This window comes from Gorilla gorilla, chromosome 19 (assembly GCF_029281585.2).
Source record: "Gorilla gorilla gorilla isolate KB3781 chromosome 19, NHGRI_mGorGor1-v2.1_pri, whole genome shotgun sequence".
NCBI lineage: Eukaryota > Metazoa > Chordata > Mammalia > Primates > Hominidae > Gorilla > Gorilla gorilla.
Window position 1 is genome coordinate 73,161,097 of NC_073243.2, and position 23,000 is coordinate 73,184,096.

Here is a 23,000-nt window from a genome sequence, read left to right on the forward strand (position 1 = left end):
TAGTTGAATCAGGGTAAATCTCAGGACTCTGATATTCTGGTGTGTAATGTTGGTATTCAAGTTTTTTGTTGTTGTTGTTCTGCCTTTCCTCTCAGAACCAGAGGATGAGGATGTAAAACAAAAACTTTTGGAGTCATTTTGCCACCAGGATGAAAATAGGATGAAGCTGACATGACAAAGGTGCAGGTAAATGAATTCCATTCAAAAGTAGGCTTTCTCTTAAGCTTGCTTGATCTCTGAACTTAAATTCATAAAAGCAAATACATTTCTTTATCATTTAAGCTAATTTGAACCAGATCTTCTGTTTCTTGCAGCCAAAGAATTCTCTAACTGATACAGAATTTGGTACCAGGAGTAGGATGCAATTAAATATAAACTCTAAAACATAGACTTGTCTGAGCAGAGATAACTAGGTGAAAAGCCTGTTGAGACTCAGGCCATATGTCTGCAAGGTATATCAGGGGAAATGGTAGGAAAAATTCAGGATTTTGGATTACAGTAATGTCCTATAATAAAGAGACAATCTTAAGATGAAGTGGCCTATCTAAAAGCAGAGAAGGAAAAAATATGGCCTTACTTAGGAAGACCCTCTCTGAGTATGAACTGCAATCCAAAATGACTAGAATCTAGTGGTGTTGCAAAGACTAAATACTCCACTCCAAGTTAAGGTTCATACATGTAAAAACAGGAGGTAAGATGGGTGCAACAGACAACACTAACCCTTCAGGCTACTCCCAAATACTTCCTACTGAAAAGTCTCCATCTGACAAAGCAAACAAGTACAGTTGTGATAGAACCTGTATTAGTCTCTTCTGCACTGCTATAAAGGAATACCTGAGGCTGGGTAATTTATAAAGAAAACACATTTATTTTGGCTCACATTTTCTGCAGGCTGTACAGGAAGCATGGTGCCAGCATCTGCCTCTGGTGAGAGTGTCAGGAAGCTCACAGTCATGGCAGAAGGCAAAGGGGAACCAGTGTTTCACATGGTGAGACAGGAAGCAAGCAGGGGGTGGGGGAAAGTGCCACATTCTTTTAAACAACCAGATCTCCCATAAACTCAGAGTGAGAACTCACTCATTACCACGAGGAAGGCACCAAGCCATTCATGAGGAATCCACCCCCATGACCCAAACACCTGCTACTAGGCTCCACCACCAACATTAAGGATCGTATTTTAACATGAAATTTGGAGGGAACAAAACATTCAAACCGTATCAGAACCTGAGGGCAGGGAGCAAATCATTATACTCCAAGTTATTGTCAGAAACTTCCAGAAGAAGAGCCAAGATAAAAGTGGCAATTACACTAAAGCCTGACGGGATGATGATATAACAGAGGCCTGTTTTTAGACAGTGGAAATTCCTGTCTCAAATAGAATGAGCAGAGACAGGCTTTCTGTCTATGGTTTCCAGCCCATGGAAGTGATTTGTCAAATATACTGATGATAATTAAGTTTTGTAAAAAGCTATTGTATTAGTCTGTTTTCACGCTGCTATGAAGACATACCCAAGACTGGGTGATTTATAAAGGAAAGAGTTTTTTGTTTTTTCTTGTTTTTTTTTTTTTTTTTTTTTTTTTTTTTGAGACAGAGTCTCGCTGTGTCGCCCAGGCTGGAGTGCAGTGGCGCAATCTTGGCTCACTGCAAGCCCCACCTCCCAGGTTCATGCCATTCTCCTGCCTCAGCCTCCTGAGTAGCTGGGACTTCAGGCACCCGCCACCACGTCTGGCTAACTTTTTTGTATTTTTAGTAGAGATGGGGTTTCACCGTGTTAGCCAGGATGGTCTCGATCTCCTGACCTCATGATCCACCCGCCTCGGCCTCCCAAAGTGCTGGGATTACAGGCGTGAGCCACCGCCCCTGGCCAAAGGAAAGAGTTTTAATGCACTCACAGTTCCTCATGGGTGGAGGCCTCAGGAAACTTACAATCATGGCAGAAGGGGAGGCAAACGTGTCCTTCTTCACATGGCAGCAGAGAGAAGAAAAATGAGTGCCCAGCAAAGGGGGAAGCCCCTTATAAAACCATTGGAACTCGTGAGAACTAACTCACTGTCACCACAACAGGATGGGGGAACTGCCCCCATTATTCAGTTATCTCCACCTAGTCCCTCCCATAACACATGGGGATTATGGGAACTACAATTCACGATCAGATTTGGGTGGGGACACAGCCAAACTATATCAGCTATATTGCTAAAGAAATCCCAATCCTGGACAACCATAGTCCATGTCTGCTCAAGCCCTAAGGCAATCTCAGGCTCTGTAAAGTTACACACACAGAAAAGGAAAAGGGGATGCTAAAGTTATACAGCCCCTGGGAAGGGAAACTTCTCTAGATATGGCTATCGAGGTCAATGAACAGAGAAGAGTCTCCCAGAGATGAAAACCGGAGGCTGCCAGATTGCTTGACCTCCCCCACTGTCAGAGCATTATCAGACCATAATGCTGAAAGAAAGAAAGAATATCCTCAGTATCAGCATCTCTAAGTCAGAAGCTCAAGATTCACCCTGACTGATTGGATTGTTTAAGTCATGTTCTCATCCCAAGTCACATACCCATCCTAGGGGATTACGTCTTGTATGTACTAATGTCCAGTGTGTGTGTGTGTGTGCGCGCGCACGCGTGCGTGTGCGTGTTTTCTCAATTCTCTTTGTAATTGACATTTTTTATTGAAGTCATTCTTGTTCTTCTCTTTATTGTGTATTGGATGTGTGGGTGATTGATAAATTTGCTATAGCCATAGTTTTGTCTAACCACAAAGAACTACATCCAAAATGAAGTAAGATTTCATATTATCCAGAAGTCCTGGACTTGGAGACAGATGCTGTAACTGGATAATACTTTGGTTGTGTATTTTTAGGAGACACAGTGAGAATGTTTTATTTAGATATGGACATTTTTGAAAATGAATGTATGGAAAGATGAGTGGACTTTCTAAACCACTTCAATGTATCCAAGGATTTAGAAATAATGTACTATTAAAATATTAGGGCCGTGTTTCTGACAGTCAGAGAAAGGAGTTACAAATAAAGGTGGGAAGCTAGAATGAATTCAGTAGTGTTGAATTAGAATTGGAGGTATCAGCATGCACTCATGGCTTTTAATTTATAGATACATATAGAAATATGCATCTATAAATATATGCATGTGTGTTCCCACATGTATTTCCTATTTCTGTCTGCTGAGAGAGCCTAGAAGCAATGACACCCAATACCAATTAACATACCAATTGCCCAGATCTTGGTTTCTTAATACCATTTACCAATAAAAGTTACTAGGTCTCTTGGAGAAAGTGGCTGATTCTAGGTCTGAGACAGGGTAAGTAGAAGATGGGCATGAATTGTCTTATAATGCCAGAAATAAGAAAATACACCCACAAAAAGATTGGGAATATGTCAAAAGAACACAGGAGGCTACTCGAAGAAACTCCCTACAGTCAAATCTGGGACAATTTGAGCAATAAAATAACGCTAGTAATGGATTATAATCCAAGGAATAAAGTAAGAATGCACGAGACTATACTGATACTAACAAACAAATAAATGGGAGAGAAGAAGAAGTACAGTAGAATTCCAACTAATAAATATAAAAGAAATAATGGAGTTAGAAAATCACCATTTGGCAAATACCACCCTAACTGCTTTAGGCAAGGTTCACCAATAAATTTTAAAATTAGTGAACAAAACTATGATGACTAACAAGATATTTACATATGTCAAAATATGTCACCTCCCTCATCTTCTATCTGCTGGGTTTATCCCTATTTGAGCCTCCCTGTATTGGCTAGCTTTCACTTCATAAGTTTTATACTAATTACAAAGGAAACAATAGTGACATTATAGTAGGGAAACATGGCAGGCTCCATGCTAATTTAGTGATCAAAATTTTCATGACCTATAATGGTCCAAATTGGCATCATATGTCTGATTACAATGCACTAAGATGGATACAGCATCACTCTGTAATATTTATTCCAAAAATGTATAACCCAAATTTAAATTGTGAGCAAACATTAGACAAACCCAACTTCAGTACCATTTCGTGAAATAACTGACCAAAATTCTTTGAAAATATTAAGGTTACCAATAACACACACAGAAAAACCTCTTCCAGATTAAAGGAAACATAACAACCAAATGCAATGTGTGATCCTGGATTAGGTCCTGAGCCAGAAAAAAAGATCATTAGGATAATTAATGATATTTGAATAAGGCCTATAGATTAGATAATAGTATTATATCAGAGAAAAATTCCTGATCTTAATCATTGTACGTAGTCTTGTTAGATGTCAACATTTGGAGAATCTTGGTGAAGAATATGGAGAAAGCCTTTGTACAATTTTTTAAGAATGTTTGTCAATAAAATCTTTTCCAAATGAAAAGTTTTTTAAATTTAAAAATTAAATTTAAAGATGTCAAAAAAACTGCTCAGCCTTTAAAATATTTCCATGCTCCTTGCTTCTTCAAATCCTCTCCTGACCCCTCATTTATTGTAATTCTATACTTATGTTTACTTCTCTATTATAATGGTTTCTAGTATGACTCAGAGTTCCATAAACTGGCAGCCTGTGGGCTAAACTGGCCTTCAATTCTTTTCTTTTGGATGGCACAAAGCCTCCTCCCTAAATCTGATTTGTCATAGCTCCCCACTACTCCTTATTGTCTCAGTTATCAGGCTGGCTTACTCATTTAAGATATTTCTTTTTTGTTAGTTTAAGCCTTTCTACCAAAATCTTGAAATCTTGTGTGATAACTTATGCAAAATATATTTCCATAGATAACTTCAGGCTCTGTTCAAATGATCATATTCGCTGATTCACGGGATCTGAGTTAATGTGCACTTGAATTTTATTACGTTACGAAAATAAGTGCTATTTCATTTTTGACTCAGAAATAGCCATTAGTCATCAAGTCCTAACACTGATCTTTGAGGTTAATAGCAGTTTAGATCAATCACAAAATATATGAAAATGAGGAGATTCTGAGAGATTCTGTATTTACTCATTTCTCAGAAACCTGATGGGTCTTGCTCTAGGGATTGCGTCATCTCTTCCAGAGTCTTCTCCTACTCCATAATCCAATCACCTGGGAAGCTTTTTAAATACTCTTTCAAAGCTTTTTTTCAATGCTTAAAAAATACCTAGACCCTACTCTCAGAGATTCAGATTTAATTGCTGTACAGTAGGGTATAGGCATTATTAGTTGCTTCATAAAAGGAGGACCTATGACTTCCTCTTGCCCAAAGCTTTATTTCTGAATCGCTTGGTCTAACCCATTCATTTCTCCCACCACTTGGTCTCTTGTTAATCCCACAGACTTCCAAACTTACTGTTCATGCTTCAGTTTCCATCTTCAATTTTCCCATTGAACTTGACTTCTGGCATTTTCTTTTTTGTGGCTCTCCATCGGCCATACTAGGGTCACCCTCTGTGAACTGCTTTAGGTTTTCTTAGGAAACTGCCCACACAACTGGCTCCAGAGATTTTGCTACCTCAATGTCACCTCCCCCATCTTCCATCTGCTGCTGGATTTATCTATATTTGAGCCTTTCCATATTGGTTAGCTTTCTCCGCCTTAAAAAACCACCTCAAAACTTAATGGTTTAACACAATCAAATGATCCTATGGAATAACTAGTATTTCTTCTAGTTTGAGCCAGTTGGGCTGAAGTGGAACTCACTGACATCTTTGAGACCCTCAGCTGGCCTGGCTGGGACAGCTGGGGCTCTTCTCCACATAGTCTCCCATCCTCTGATTGGTCAACCCGGGCTCATTCATGTAGTGATGGGAGGGCTCCATGGAAGCAGCAAGAGAGGGCAAGCCCTAAGGAGCGAGTGTTTCTCCAGGCCTCTGCATGCATTGCATGTGCTGATGTCCCATTGGCAGCCATAGTCATTCACACGGCCAAGCCCAGAGTCAATGTGGGAAGGGGCTACTTGCAGACTGAGGGCGTGAATCACTGGTGGCCATTACTACAAAAGTAGACAATCACCTTTCCTGTAATTCCAATTATTCACAGTCCTTTCACATGCAAAAATATACTGATTCCCGCCAGGACCCCCATGAATTGCATTCAATTATAGCATCAATTATGGCAAAGTCTAGGATCCTGTGATTTCTGTCAAGTCCAAATGAGGGTTAGGCTTCTCACATGCACTTCCTTGGCTGTGACTTCCCTGGATCCAGAGACCTGTAAATTAAAGAGATAAGTTATATGCTCTGCACACACTCAACAAACAATAGTGAGACAGGGATAGGACAATGGCAGTAAATACGTCCCTTAAAAAGGGGAATTAAAAGAAGACATATAGCAGTCACCAATTCCAATTCATAATCCTGCTGGGCACGTTGCCAGGTCCCCCTATTCTGACAGCAGGATCCACTCCGCTCTAGGGGAGTAGCTCCCAGTCCATTGTTCTCCATTACTCTTGGCTCCTCCACCTGGGCTCTGGGCCTTTCCTCCTGAGACAACCTTCTTTTTCCATAGAAATAGCCCGTGTTGTCAGCTGAATAGCCTTCTGAGCCTACTCCTTACTCAAAAAAATTGTGGGACACAAAGTCATTTTTCAATTTGTGAAATCTCAGAGCCTTTTACTCCGATCTGGCTAAGTTCTGCACCGCCTCCCCCCTCCCCACCCCCCAGTAAAATTCTCTTTAAAATATAGGTCTTCTATTATTTTTACTTAAGTCCACCACATGCTCCAAAGCTACATCCATAATTCTTTTTGTGAGTGGTCTGTCACTGCTTTGGGCCTGTCTGGCTACTGTGGAATACCTGATGATTCTTAAAAGCCTTTTTGTCTACCTGAGATGTTCCACTGGGAATCACTTTGTAAAACACAAAACCCAAAATTCAAGAATAAGTAAGGTTCAAATAAAGAAGAAGGGAATGTTTCTGCAAAGGTAGCAATATAGGGAGAGTCCAGGAATTTGCAATGAACACATCTGGGACACTCGGTTCTCCCTGGATGCTATGTGGATGGGTAAAATGAGATGAAAGGAACAAGGTTGAGTCAACAGCCAAAATTTGACAGCTACCATCCCAATGTATATTTAGCATCCGGGATTTTTTTTTTAATTTAACATTATTTTACAAGTATGTTTGCAAATTATTGCATGGTAGTTATCATATATTATTTGAAATGGCTGGATGGTTCTCCATCAATTCAATATACAATCATTTACCATTCCCCTGTAGTACTACATTTAGGCAGTTTTGGTTTTCTGCTGTTTAAATAACTGCTATGATTATCTTTATACATTTTTACTTTTAAGTCATTGATTACAATGTATTTTCCAGTCTTTCAAGAATTAGATCACTGGGTAACATATTTAAGGCAAGTGACTTAAGTGGCCAGTGTTTTCTAGAAGACTTATACCAACTCTCAACCTTTAATCTACCTGTTAAAGTCCACTTTAACCTACCTGTTTCCCTGAAGCCTTAGCACCATAGAGTTTTATCACTTTTCTTTTTTTTTTTAAGAATTTTAGCAGACACAATGGCATCTCCTGATTTCTATTTGCATTTTTTAAATTTATAAATTGTACAATCATCCTTTTGTTAATTAAAAAAACTAATTTTCCTTGTGTAAAGTTAGCTCTAATCCTAGAGTGTAAAAGATAAAAGGCCCAGCTGCAAAAGATAGAAATGAAAAAAAAAATCCAACAATAAAAATATTAACACTGGCTTTTTTCTTTTTTCTTTCTCACATAAAAGAATTCTGGGGATAGCCCAGGGCTGCCAGGAACTCTGTACTGTCAGCAACTTGTGCTTTATTAATCTCATCACTCTGTTATCCTAGGTGACAGCTTCTACCTTATGATCTGCATTCCAGTCAGTGGGAAGGAGATGGGGTGGGAATGTGATAAACCACTTCCCTTGAAGGACATTTTCCAGAAGGTGAATGCCACTTCTGTTTATATCCCATTGGCCAGCACTTAGATTTATTTCCAAGAAGAAAAAGGAGAACAGATATCATGTTGACCAGCAGTCTCTGCCACAGACAGCTAATCTCCACCTTCCACTAAGGCCGAGAAATTACCAGCATGGGAGGAAAATGTGGTGCAGTTCAGCAGAAGAAGTAAATGTGAGAAGAGAGGCAACACTTAGACTGGCAAAGAGAGGCAGGTGTGCAGAGGTGGGAAAATACCACCTGTGCGAAGTCAGCTTCTCCCTGATTCTAGACTCTTGGCTGCTTCACCCTCAGCCCTCTCCAATAGACCTTCCATCTCCTCCCCGAATTTTAAACAGTTTTTAATGCCCAGCTCAGATCTCAAATCTTCCCTGACCAGAACCGGACCAAACAGTCATTTGAACCTAGACGCCAAGCTAAGTCTTCTTAAATATCATTTCTATAAGTTTAATTGACCCCAAGAGATTACAAATACATTGCAAACAGACATAGTACCTTGCATTTTTCAGTGGCCACCATCCCCTACCAATCTAGCTTTCTGTATTCTCTTATCTCAATTTAGTCATCCCTAGCTCTTCCCAAATATTCTGTTTGTTAGGAATCCAGGATTTTAAAGTTCAGTGAATGTAATTTTCCCAAGAAGGTAGCAGATGTTTATTTACACCATCAGCTTTTGTGGACTTGTAGTTGGTAAACAGACAATACGGCACTAGGATAAGAACACTTGGAACTTAGTAATATGACGTGCTTTTCATTTGGTTGTTTTGTTTTAATTTCCACAGATCTGCTTTTTAGATAACCCACAGTTGCCAAATCATATATTTCTGAAAATCACTGTGTGTGACTTGAAATTATCTATCAGAACACATTATGTATATGGAAAATTGTGAAATGATGCTTGATAATCAAGATGCAATAACCTGTTTCAGGAAAAGGGGGTATTTACTTATTTTTTCACAAATATGTAATATATATTAAGTGTCTGCTACCTACAAGGCACAATGCCAGCTCATGTGGTGTCAGATAATATGGGGGATGCAAAGATGGATCAGGCCAAACCAGGATTCTGCTCTCAAGAAGGTTTTACTCTTCTAGGTGAGAAACACATACATATATGCTAACATATAACCCTTTAATTGTTCCTTTCACTGTTAGAAGATGGAAGAACCCCAGTGGTAGAGGGAAAACCTTGCCATAGGTTGATCAAGCACAAATGGGCAAACTAAGAATGGCTCAAAGCAGACCTTGACTTTAGCCGCTGAGTCACCTCTCTGTCTATAGACTGGGAATTTGGGCCCACTACTTATTTCTCTTCTGTAAAATGAGGATAATAACACCGACATCACACTCAATACCTGTCTTGTTAGTCCGCAGAAGTCATTAAAGATTCTGCTGGGCACAACATGCTGTAATATAGCTAATGGCCTTATTAAGCAGACTATAAACTACAACTTGATACAATTATAAATGAATACTTTTTTTATAGCTACAGAATTGTTCAACAGATCACTCATTCCAGGTCAAATGGGTCAGCTTGCTTCACTTCCAGAAAGTTCTTGGCATTTCTTGAATTGTCAGGCTGAGGCTTGAAGAAGGAGGAACCCCTGAATTCCTGAGTCAATGTAACCACAGGAAACCCAGGTGCTTGGGCATTCCTCTTCCCTGGTTGCCACTAGGGGAGGCCCCCAGACCTAAAAATACCTCTACTGGCAGCCAGGGAAGGGAGTAGGAAAGAAGCCATCTGGAGAGACGGGATGAGAAATTGGGAAAAGAAGGTGAGAGAATGCCACGGAAATCTTGTTTTGCCTAGAGATAGTGTCTAAGGTCAATCCCTTTCCTTCTCCCTTTGTCATGGGAAGTATAGCTGAAGACTGAGGAATTACCACCTTATTCCTTCACTTTTCCATGTCTAGTTCTTTCTGCTCCACTCTGGGAATTCTGATGTGGCAGGAACAATGGGAAGGGAGGGAGCGTAGTGGGGATGGAGGTGAATACCAGTAGGATCCCTTGGTTCTAGCACCTGAGCTGCTCATCTGGACAATCTAGCACCCTCCAATTCTGCACTTTTGTCATGACCACACTTGAGTAACTCTGTTCCTCTTCCTCCATCTCTCTTTCCAGAAACTGGGCTTTAAAGGTGCTTCTGAGCTATGGACCCAGATTAACTACCCAGCAAACTGAAGTTATATTTGGGGTACTTTTCTGGTTGCTGCCTTATTTGTGTATATTGCAGCTTATTGTGTATAGCAACCTTGAGATACTGAAGAGACTGGGGTACATGGGAAAAAAGGCAGAAAGGACACAGTGGGTAAGAGCATAGGAGTGTCCCCAACTACTTCACCAACAAGAGGCAAGGCCTTTAGAAACTGTCTACCTCTCAGTTGCAAATGATATATTTGGATGGACTCAGGTCATTGTGTGACAAATCAGAAACCAGGGTCTGAAGTCCCAAGAATGAGAGTTGTGCCTGGAAGATTGAGGGTGGGGAGAGAGGAAGACTGCTGTAGTGGGGTTGTTGAAATGGGGGCCCTAGATCTTTGGCTTGAAGAAAATGGACATTGGGATAAGTGCAGTCAAAGAACTGATGATTGACAGAGGGTGCCCCAGAGCAGCCCACTGGTAGGGATTACTAAGTCTCAAGGGGCACATGGGCATGGGTAATTTTAAGAGAATTACATTCCGAATCCTAGTTTCCATATATACTCTTTCTCAAAACTGATCATGTTTGGACACCCTTTGGCTGTCATGCTAGTTCTCATACTTGATTCCTTTTGTGCAATGGCCTCAGTGGCACTTTTTAAAAGGAAAGTCTACCTGTCATGCATGCCAAATCTCACTAGGGTGTACTGTCCCCCAGAGGAAAGCCCTGGATGGTGCCGGAGAGGGTCAACCTGAAATACCGATGCCTGTGTCTCACATACATATTTTGCATTGATTTTAAGTAGGAGGAGGTGAAAGATTAACCTTATAGTTTCAAATTAAAGCAAGCTAGATGGACATATTTTCTTAAACATTTACTCAAACTCACGGGTGAACCATTTCTTTCAACTTTTGCCAAAAGATTGTGTACTGTAAATTCATGTTTATTTTTAAATTTGGATACAAGTCTCCTGTTTGCTTCAACTTTTCTGTAGATTTAGTGGCACATTGGCTCCTCTTTTTTTGCTAATAATTTCCACAAAATATCATCTTATTCTAGCAATAAGCAGCATTGATTCATGATACACCAATTTATCTTTTTATTTAAAGACTAATTTCCTTTGTATGTTTAATGGTTATTTTAAAATGTTATATTATAATGGCTTTATTTTACCCAAGTATGTGCTAATATAAATTGTAATGATAAATCAATGCAGAATATTTATTAACAAGCATAGTCTTCTGGTGACAGAAAATTTCAACTAATTTTGTATTAATAATAATAAATAGTCAATCTAGAAAAAATTAAATATGTTAAATTTTAACTTATGAACTTGTTTTGCTGCCAAGAATTATGATGTGGTGCTCAATAAAAGATTATCAAGCTTAAAAGCATCTTATACTAATAAAATTCTGCGGGTAACATAAGATAGAAATGTGAGTCAAGGAGAAAAAAATAAATAATGGAAAATTTCTGACTGTTACAAAAGAGCTTATTCATGTGCTTTTTGAATACAAGGAGGTGGGTATTTAATACATTTAATTGAATGATTTAACAGTTTTAAAAGTCAATGTGCCAGAAATTATATCCTCTTTAATTATTTAAACCTGCAATAAAAATTGTATACGATAATTTAAAAATGTGTGATGGGGATACATAATTTTTCCAAAAATGTTAGGAGGTCCCAGAACAAAGCATCGTGTCCAGCTCTGTCCTAGGAAGAAGGAGATGAATGTGGAAAGGGAACAGGGTGGGGGAGGAGGGACTGCCAACTCTGGAATTTTGCCCAGGGGCAGGGCCCTTACCTGTGTCCCCTAGCCTCTCTGGGGTGCCTCTACCTTGTGGTGAGGGGATCTTGTCTGGCTTTCTAAGAGAATATGAAGCAGGTGAACCTCCAGTGCAGACACTTCATTCTGCATAGTATTTGCTCAAACTGGCATCCCAATGGACTACAGTGGTTATGTCCTTGACTCTGTATAGTACTGTGCAGTTCATCCTGGAGTGGTCAATACCCTACAGGAGAAAGAGCTGGTGGAATGGGATATGGCAAGGGGGCAGCTAATCAGATGTCCTGGAATGCTAAAATCTTGGCAAAGCTGCCAGACAGATGAAAACATGTAGTGTTATAAAACTGCATGATGGAATGGACAAGACACATGGATGACCTTCTTGTCCTTCACTGTCTAGAGCCCTAGGAGGCTGAGCACCAAATTCAGGTTTCTCCATGCCTCAACCTCCCAGGCACAGATGGGCCTCTAACTATCCCTGTTGGTGGTGCCTGCCCAGCCCTCTCCTTGCCCTCATCAACCTTCTGCCAGTGCTGCCTGCTCCATCCACTGCCATCTCGTCTCCCATGGCTCACCAGAGTCTGGCCGCTCGCATAGGATTTTTGCCAGCAAATGCTGACTTGGCAGAAGGTGCACTGGGTTTTCTGGGTTTAAGGAAAAAGCCAGTCCCATCCTATGTCAGTTTTACAGCTGCTCCAGAAGTTATTTCCATGGTGTGCCCAGTTCTCATAAAGTCAGGCTGTGTCCCTGAGTGTTGACTTGGGGTCTGGATTGGCAGGAATGAGGCAGTTGGGGGAGATAGTCGGACCCACTGACACACCCTGTTGGCAACAACAAACAGGACACATGGAAATGAAGGGAGTTCTTAGGCAGCCACAGCCCTGTGGTCCCCGTGGCTCTGAAGGCCAAAGGAAATATGTGAGAGTGTGAGGTGGCTTCTGCATCTTGGAGTTAAAACAATAACCTCTTCAGTCTTCCTTTTTCTTAATGAAACCTAAGCCTTCGTGATGGGCAGGTGTCACTGCACCACAGCCCTTTAGATCAGGGGTCCTCAAGGTGGAGTCTGAAGTCAGCAAGCTGGAAGCTATTTCCACCATGAGGCTAAGATGTTTTTTCATGACCACTCTCCCTCAAGTGGATCATGGGATTTTCAGAGGCTCCATGATATATGGTGACATCTTCACTCTGATGACAAACGGAAGCTGTGCTTGTGTGTTCTTCCGTTTTAAAGATGTCTCAGTTCTAATGTGTACTACAGTAAATATCAATAGGCATAACTCAGTAGATATCACAAAATCTCTTTGGTTGTTTTCAGTAATTTTTAAATGTATGAAAGAGTCGTGAGAACAAAAAGTTTAAGAACTGCTGCCACAGGTCTTATGTTCCAGAATAAGCTTCCAAAAAGAGGATAGAAATTGCTCAAAATAGTACAGAATTTGAGGCAGAGTCAGGAAGAAAACTCTGTACCACACCACACTGCCCAGGTTTGCTTCAACTTTAATTAATGGGATGCCATTAATGTTCATGCCTACCGTGCTCCACTCTGAAGAATGTTAGGTTTCCCTGAACAAAGGCAGGAGCAGGACCCTCTGGGACAGGAGCAGATCTGATGGAAGCCAGCAGGAGAATCACTTTGGGCTGCAAGGTGACCACATGGGAACAGTTAAGGAAAAATTTGCCTCATCTCCTGGATTCCAATTGTAATCTAATCTGTCATGGGTAAGATTCCCTTCTTTCTGTCAGTGGACTGCTCCTGCAGTCTTTCTAGACATTGAGGGATGTAACAGTTGGGGTACACATAAAAGAAGTCTTAGAAGTAACTAGTGCATTTGTCCATTCATTCAATGATGTATGTACAGTACCTGCCATGTGCGTCAGACAGGTGTGGGCCCCAGAAATACAGCAGCCACAAGATAGACACGGGTCTTTCTCTCTACCAGCATGGCCCATCCCCTCCATTTCAGATGCCAGAGGCTGGAGGGATAATGTGACCTGCCCAAAGCCATACAGCAGTTGCAAAAGAAGCATCTACTGTATATATGTCCTCTGGGGGATACAACAGAAATAGGTGGCACATTTATGGCCCCAAATGAGTTTATGGTCTTGTCAGAGAAATGAGATTTATACTCAAAATAATATAAAGACTTGGATGGCAAAGCCTAGGTATTCCACAGTGGGATAATAAAATAGTTGTTTAACTGCTTTAACTGCTTTAAGGGCAGTTTTTTTGGGGGGGAAATCACTCGGGGGGATAGGGCTTTTGACGGTTTTCATTTATTTAATATTCAATTTATCGGCCATGTATGGAGGAATTAAATAAGAAATTATGATGGATATGTACAATCAAGTGGAAAATTGGTGTAGAATTGATTGAGTAGAGACACAGAGTGAAGCTTAGGCTCTTAAGTGTAATCCCAGCACTTTGAGAGGCTGAGGCAAGAGGATTGCGTGAGCCCAGGAGTTCCAGACCAGCCTGGGCAACGTGGAGAAACTCTGTCTCTACAAAAAATGCAAATATTAGCTGGGCAAAGTGGCACTCACTTGTAGTCCGAACTACTCAGGAGGTTGAGATGGGAGGATCACTTGAGGCCAGGAGGTGAAGGCTGTAGTGAGCCGTGAATACACCACTGCACTCCAGCCTGGGCCACAGAATGAGACCATGTTTTTATTTATTTATTTTTATTTATTTTTATTTTTATTTTTTTGAGACGGAGTCTTCTCTGTCGCCCAGGCTGGAGTGCAGTGGCGCGATCTCAGCTCACTGCAAGCTCCGCCTCCCGGGTTCGCACCATTCTCCTGCCTCAGCCTCCAGAGCAGCTGGGACTACAGGCGCCCGCCATGACGTTCGGCTAATTTTTTGTATTTTTAGTAGAGACGGGGTTTCACCGTGTTAGCCAGGATGGTCTCGATCTCCTGACCTCGTGATCCGCCTGCCTTGGGCTCCCAAAGTGCTGGGATTACAGGCGTGAGTCACCGTGCCCGGCCTTTTTTTTTTTTTTTTTAAGAAAAAGATTCAATTTATCAAATTACACATGTGAAACTCAAGCTCCTAATTGTGAGGTTTTAAGTTCTACCTATAAATAGAACAAGATCTGCAAGGCTAGCAAATTTTAAAATTACATTTGAAGTCCTTAAATTAATATTTTGTATCACTTATAAATTCAGTTAAACGCCTTTAAACATTTTAAGCTGCATGTACAAATTTAATATATTTTATTTCCTTTTTAAGGAATTCAATTGCCTGATTTAACAAAATTATCTGATTATCCTGATTACTGAAATAACCTCTTAAAAGTTAACAAGTCACAACCTTGTAAGTATGGTTAAGCTTAAGTTTTTAGTTTTTTGCTTTTTTTATTTTATTTATTTTTATTTATTTATTTTATTTTTTTACTTTTCAATATTAGGTAAAACTTAGTAATATTTTCACTTAAAATTAAAACTCTAAATTAGTTAATTAACATTTTAATTGAAATGTCAAGACTGACCTATTTATAACTCACATGCCTAAAATACCAAATGTGCACAGATTCCTAACGCAAAAGTAGTAATACTGTTGAGTTGATATTCTTAAACATTTCTATATCCAATTCTACCTCTTTCTGAAATAAGACTTAGCTGGGGAATACTCTGGGTCTTTCTGTCAGTTTCTGGGCATCACTTTTTTTTTTTGCATTGCTTTCTCAATTTATTGGAAGTTGCACAGCAATCAAAGATATTGGCCTAGATCTTTATTAGATTCTTACTTGCTGCCTCAATCTTGAGAACACTCAAAAGTGATGCCCCTCAGCCATGGCCTTTACGTTCAAGTGACAATAACTCATTCTTTTGCTGCTCAAGCAAAATTTCAACTTCTGCTCAAAATGGTCATTTAATTAGATTTTGCCTTTCTTTGGATCCTAAGATATGTGAAAGTATCTTATGTCAAACATAAAACACCCTTGAATTGAGGAAAGCCTGTATTCTTCTATTCCCCCTATTTTTAGAACTTCATAACTCTTAGGAATGTTAACATGTGGTGTCTGTTGTGCTAAGCGTAGTCTTTTCCATATGTGAGAAATAAACAGTCCTACTTGTACTTTATATTTACATTTTGACCCCTTCCACTGCACTCCCTATAATCACATTTTAAGTTGAGGCCCCGGTCTTCAAGGAATTCAGTTGTGCATTCTTTTCTCTAACTCTACCATAAGCTCCTTAAAGAGTCACATTCACTAAATACATCTCTTGAAGTCCTTCTCAGCACCTAGCACAGGATGCCCAGTATATTTGTTAACTTAACAATGTTTGGTGAATTAAATAAGGTATTATGATAAAAATGTACAATCAAGTGGAAAACTGGTGTCGAATTGATTGAATAGAGGCATAGAGTGAAGCTTAGGCTTTGAAGAAATTTGGCAGCAAAGAGGATGTAAAGATACGTGAGGTCTAAGGAAGAATTCTGTGGGTTGCTGGGAATAAGTGAGTTAGAGAAAGAAAATAACAACGAAGGTACTGAGTGTGTAATTACTACGTGCCAAGCTCAATTTCAAATGTTTTATATGTATTAACTAAGTCATTTAATCCTCCTAACATTTCTGTAGGATAGACACCATTATTATTGCCATTTTACAGAATGAAGAAACTGAGGCACAGAAAGGTTAAGTCATTTACTGCTATACTGTTTGTATGATAATTTACTTTAAAATATTTCAATGTAGGCCGGGCACGGTGGCGCATGTCTGTAATCCCAGCACTTTGGGAGGCCGAGGCGGGTGGATCACCTAAGGTCAGGAGTTCAAGACCAGACAGGCCAACATGGTGAATCCCCGTCTCTACCAAAAACACGAAAATTAGCCAGGCGTATTGGTGGGCATCTGTAATCCCAGCTACTTGGGAGGCTGAGGCAGGCGAAACACTTGAACCTGGGAAGTGGAGGTTGCAGTGAGCCAGATCATGCCACTGCACTGCAGCCTGGGTGACAGAGCAAGACTCCATCTCAAAATAAATAAATAAATTAATTAATTAATTAATTTAACGTAAACTTCAGTGCGACATTTGTATATATAACTTTAGCTCTTGGGGTAGGTAGTTAACATTCGAAGTCTACTAATCAGGAATCTATACCCCAAAGGTGGCTATGTCCCCCAGGCCCCTTCTCCCCAGTCTTGCCTGGCTGGTTGATATGGTTTGGCTTTGTGTCTCCATCCAAATCTTATTTCCAGTTGTAATCCCCACGTGTCAGAGGAGGAGCCTGGTGGGAAGTCATTAGATCATGGGGGTGGCCTTCCCCTTGCTGTTCTCATAATACAGTTCTCATGAGATCTGAAGGTTTAAAAGCAAGGCACTTTCCTTTTCACTCTCCCTCTCTCTCTCTCTCTCGCCGCCATGTAAGACTTAATTGCCTTGCTTCCCCTTTGCCTTCCGCCGTGATTGTAAGTTTCCTGAGGCCTCCCCAGCCATTCGGAACTGTGAGTCAATTAAACCTCTTTTATTTATAAGTTACCCAGTCTCAGGTAGTTCTTTACAGCAGTGTGAACATAGACTAATACACTGGTCCTGCTATCAGAGTATTGTTCCATCTATGTGCAAGGTGCTTGTCAGAGTGCTTGAGGACACAGCAAGCAGAAACCAAGCTTGCAATAACAGATTTGTGGTAGTTTGGTGCCTGCTTGACAATAAATATTTGTACTTTTAGCAGAATTTGACCTCAGACTTGCTGTCATGGTAACATAGGCTTGTTAGAGGTTGTCAAAGACTGCTCTACCTGTGATCACCAGAAGTTGCTAATATCTACTACATTGCTGAAGGCACTCTGCAACTGCCCCAGGTCACACATCTGGCAGGTGGCAGCACTAGCACTCACTCTCAGGCCACCAGCGCCCTAATTAGCATGCCACACTGCCTCTCTGGAAGAGGACTGAACAGAAGCAAGCAGGGCATGAGTGAAGGAGCAGGGTTTTCAGGCAAAGGGAGATGTTCCAGGGCATAGCTAGAGACAGCAATGTTTTAAGAGAAAAGATTTCTTTCAGTCAAGAAGGGAGACAGAGAAAGGTATGAAGACAGTGGGTATCAGTGGGTAAGTTTAGTGGCAGAGGGAGGAAATCAGAGCTTTTGCCTGGTGGATCACATTTCCTTGGAGAAGTAGAATTCAAGGGCTTGGACTGAAAGTAAAGGTGGTGGGGTTGTTGCAGGCTTAAGTTCAGGGGCAATGGGGAGAAAGTCCCTTCTGTGTTTCCCATGTATGTTCTTACGTGAAGAAGGGTTGCCCGGGCCCAGGAGTGTGGAGCTTGTAGGAAGGGAAGCCTGGGAGGCTAAGCATGGCCCCAGGGTCAAGAAGGAGAACGTGTTCCAACCTCCAGTACCTGTCAAGATATCAGGGCCATCCAGTGGGAGGCCTGAGATACAGCCTGTCCTAATGAACAGCGAGAAGAGGAACAAGGCACAGCCCAAAGGCCCCAGTAGCCAGAGACACCCGCTCAGCAGGACTCAACCTTACATCGAAGGGGAAGATGACAAGACCCTTTCCTGTCCCTGTCCAAAGTGCGCTGGAGAGTTCAGGATGCTCACGGTGAATTTTCAGATTTCCTGAGGTCAAAGAGTAGGACAGCCAGTTCTGCAGGAGACAAAATGACTCTGCATTTTGTTTCTCTGCAAGAGCTGATGAATAATTCAAGGCAATGCTAAGTAAATGAGTTCTGCCAGGCAGGCTGGCTCTGAGCAGGGACCTCCCGGCGGGTTGCCATGGGACTGTGTTCTCAAAGAAAAGACCCCCTGTTCGTCTTATATACTGCTTAGTGTCCCTGGCGCTGATCCCACACGGCTCCCAGGGAACTCCTTTTCAGCCAAGGGGATGAATACCTGCTACAGAAAGGCCCTGGAGGAACTTCCAAACTCAGGCGGAAACAAGAATGGTTGGAGAGGCCATGTGACTCTCTCTTGGGTATTTGCATTGTACTGAGAGGACAAATAGAGGGGTCTTGCCAAAGAAAAGAAAAGAAGTAAAGAAAGTGGGCTGCCTGGCTGGGGAATCCCAGGGACCTAACTGGTCCTTACTACTGCCTGCTGTCGGTGAAGCTATGGGGCTTCCTTCCCTGCTCAGGGAGACAATCTCCTTCCCAAGGGCAAAACCCTGTACATAACACAGCCCTGACCCATAGTGTCCCCTTCGGACTAGATTTGTTGATTCTTATTTGAAGGAGGAGATGTCAAGAGCCCTCAAAAACGGTAGATGCCCACCTCCAGCTGGCGATAAACGTAAACGCCAGCAAATCAGATGCCTCAGACCGAAAGATGATAATCATATTGTCTTGACTTTACCTCCAAATTCAGCTGTTCAGTTATTATTATTGTATCCTATTATACTAAGAAAATACCTTCGAGGCACTTTAAGTGAGCAAAACCTCATCTGCTTCCTTAGTAAGGGCAGCTGTGCAAAATCCTGTCACCAAAACCCATTATCACAGAGAACTACCCAATAGAAAAGCCAATCCTGTTCCCAAGTGGCCTCTCTCTTTGCCTCCTCACCATGTGGAAGCCTGACCTAGTCCGTCATTCATGAGGTTAAAAAAAAAAAGATGCTTGTGTCATTAGACTGAACCTTCAGAGTATAATACAGTATAATATTAATGGTATTCATATAGGTTTCAGTATAAAATATTCAGTTTGATAAAAATGTGTTACAGCAACTCTGCCATAAACTCATTTAGGAAATACTGGCAACCAAATCCAGGTCTTGCATGGAACAAGGGAGTGGAGGTTGATCTCAATAAATCTCTCATTCATCTTCAGCAGCATTCCCCAAAACACAGAGTAAGGCAACAGCAGCAGGGGGTGCAAATCCTACTCAGTGAGCCAACCCCCCTCCGCTGACTTAGAGTTAGTCACTCCTTGGAGTCAGTGTGGACTGAGAACTCTCTGGCCACCCAGGGAAAATTAAACATATTATTTTATTACAACAGATGTCCCCACTTTTTTTGTAAAGGGGTGCTCCCTTTTATTTTCCCAAAACCATGTACCTGGGGGTAGGAGGCATGATACCAGGGAAGTCACCGTGTGTGTGTGTGTGTGTGGGGGGGGGGGGGGGCGGTGAAGGTGTTATGTATGTGTGTATTGGTGCAACAGAGTGTGTCCTCCCAAAATTGATATGCTGAAATCCTAACCCCCAGTGTGATGCTATTAGGAGGTGGGCTATGGGAGCTAATGAAGTCATGAGGGCAGAGCCCTCAGGGATGGGATTAGTGCCTTTATGGAAGAGCCCCCAAAGAAATCTCTCATCCTCTTTCTGCCATGTGAGGAGGCAGTGAGAAGATGTCAGTCTGCAATCTAGAAGTGAGTCCTCACCAGATCCTGACCATGCTGGCACCCTAATCGTGGACCTCCAGCCTCCAGAACTGTGAAAAATAAATCTCTGTTTTTTATAAGCTACCCAGTCTATGGTATTTTGTGATAGCAGCCTGAACGGACTAAGACAATTGGGGTGGTAGGGGGAGGGGTCCTTAGGAGGAATTACCACCTATTAAGATGGAGCATTGAGGATCCACTTAATGTAGCAAGTAGAGATCAAGCACTCACAGAATGGCTAGGATTTAGGAAAGAGATAAATGGAGACAATAACAATAATGATAATAGAACACTTTCTGTGACTAAACTCTATTTTGAGTCTATACATTTTGAGAAATGAGTCATCGGGGGAGAAGAGCAACAACATATATCTAATTAACAATAAACTCAGGCTGATGTAATACATAGTATAATTAAGAAAAGAGCTATGAAATTGCAAAGGAGGGAGCTGGAGAACAACATTTTGCAGTTGGAGGAGAGAGACAGGAAAGGCTTCCTGGTGAAGTCCATTTGTGTCACAGCACCTGCCCCGGCCCACCCAGCCTCCACCCAGAGGGACAGTAACAAGGCAGAGGCCCTCACACCTGCCAGCCGTGTGGGAGGCCATGGCACACATTTGGAGGAGCGCCCCCAACCTCCATTTTATCCCCTTTCTATCTGGAACGGTTGGAAAGCTGAAAGCCTTCCAAGGCTGCCTTGGAACTCAAGCTCTACAGGAAAGCTTGGTTTAGCCAGAGAGCTGCCCTTGCCAGAGATATGGAAGGCAGACAGGAGGCAGAGGCCATTCTCCACGGCTGTAGCAGCTGATGAGCGAGCGCCAACAGATGCGGGTGTTTCGACAGCTGACCTCCAGCTTCTGCTTCAAGGGATGAGGTGGCTGAGGCAGCAGCCCTGGTAATTGTGAAAGCAGCAGCAGCCTGTTCTCTGGATGCTACCCATAGTTTGGCCTTGAAACCTACACTTGATCAGCAGCCTCCTGACTTCCGCCCCCGCAGCCCCTCCTGCTTGAAATACCTAATTGTTTCTGTTTTCTGCACTTTACTCTGAGAAACAAAGATGCTTTGGATGACTAATTAACAACTCCTACAGATAAGTAGTAATATAGAGAAAATGACAGCTAATTTGGACCTGGCCACAATCACTGCATCCATTTGTTAGCCTCTTACAAATTGGCCTCTGTTCCACCACCCTAAGAGAAAAACCCTATCTGAGATATCCAGTGACCCCATCCTTGCAGAGAGACCCCTTAGTGACCTCTCTGCTAATTCGTTGCCCCTCCCTTCCTTAATATGGTTTCTTCCTGCATCTGACCTTTCTGTGACTACCTTCTCTTTTTCTCTGAATTATCTTTTTCCCCACCTCTATCATACTGCCTAAGTTCTTGGCCTTCTACACTTCTAACTTTGCATTCTGTCTCTTGGGAAAATACATTCATGCTTTCTTTTGTCATTTCTGATTATCTACTATGTGCTAGGAGCTACAGCCCAGGTGAAGATAAGTTCCAAGATTCTTGTAAGAGAGGAAAGTCAGTTACAGAAAAGGCACTTTCTAGTGCAATGAGCATTCTAGGGAAGGTAGCCATAAAGGGCTTTGAAAATGGACGGTAGGAAATGAAGGAGGCTTCATGAAGAAGACAGCTTGGGAGTTGAACTGGAAAGGACTTTGATAGGTGAAAAGAGGCCTCAGGGAAAGGAAAACATTTTAATAGGTGGAAATAACATGAGAAGAATTGAATGGAAGTAAAAAGGTATAGGGCACGTGGGGAAATCCTACTTGCATCTATAAAGCAATCCAGTATACGGTGTGCATCACTTAATGACGGATATATGCCCTGAGAAATTTGTCCTTAGGCTATTTTGACATTGTGTGAACATCATAGAGTGCACTTACACAAACCTAGATGGTATAGCCTACTACACACCCAGGCTGTATAGGGTAGCCTCTTGCTCCCAGGCTGCAAACCTGTGCAGCAGGTTACTGTACTGAATACTGTAGGCAACTGTAACACAATATAAATATTTGCATGTATATAAACATGTCTAAACATAGAAAAGGTACAGTCCAAATACAGTATTGTAATCTTATGGGGCCACCACTGTATAAGTGATCTGTCATTGACCAAAATGTCATTTTGGGTGCATGACTCTGGTTAGATTGTGAGTTCCGTGGGTGAGGAACCTGTTCACTAGCTGTCTCTCTTCCCAGAATTCAGCATTGCGCCTGGTACATAGTAGGCCCTCACTAAGTACTTGTGAATGAAAGACTAGAGAGACGAGTGGATAAGTCTAGTTCAGAGCCCAACCACTCCGTTCTGCCCACACTGCTGCAGTTATGTCAAGACAGGGAGACAGAGCCCTGAGCGAAGAACTCTAGTCCTCAGCATTTTCCATGAACTCCAGCCAGAGAGCTTCCTCCTTACTTTCCCTTCTACTCCTCTGTAGTTAACCAATCCATTGGGTCAAAGGTACCACTAACCATCAGCTAATGTTGATGGTTCTACCTTTAAAATTTATACAGAATATAACCCAGTTCATATTCTGGATTCTGCTACAATCAAGTTCATTACTTACATTCCACCTTGATCCCTGACAAACACAGCAGCCAGAATGGTCCTTTCAGGAACATCAGTCCCAGCACATTACACCTATGCCCTTCCCAGCCCCACATGTTCTCCAGGGCCTTACATGGTCTCCTCTGTGATATGGTTTAGCTCTGTGTTAACACCCAAATCTCATGTTGAATGTAGTCCCCAGTGTTGGGGGAGGGACCTGGTGGGAGGTTATTGGATCATGGAGGTGGATTTCCCCCTTGCTGCTCTCATGATAGTGAGTGAGCTCTC

At 41.8% G+C, this 23,000-nt stretch overlaps 2 long non-coding RNA genes across 2 annotated transcripts in view; one reads left to right on the top strand and one right to left on the bottom strand.

Moving 5' to 3' along the window:
- Positions 1–1,621: 1,621 nt before the first annotated feature.
- On the bottom strand, positions 1,622–22,948 carry LOC129527893 (uncharacterized). The gene is made up of 3 exons (XR_008672981.2): positions 22,732–22,948; positions 13,372–13,477; positions 1,622–6,189 (listed from the first exon to the last, which is right to left on the bottom strand). It is a non-coding gene; the product is annotated as an uncharacterized lncRNA (long non-coding RNA).
- LOC129527894 (uncharacterized) overlaps positions 17,207–23,000 on the top strand; it is a 40,548-nt gene continuing 34,754 nt past the window's right edge. Inside the window, exon 1 of the long non-coding RNA XR_008672983.2 lies at positions 17,207–17,289. This is a non-coding gene — a long non-coding RNA (uncharacterized lncRNA). The remainder of the gene's footprint in view (positions 17,290–23,000) is intronic.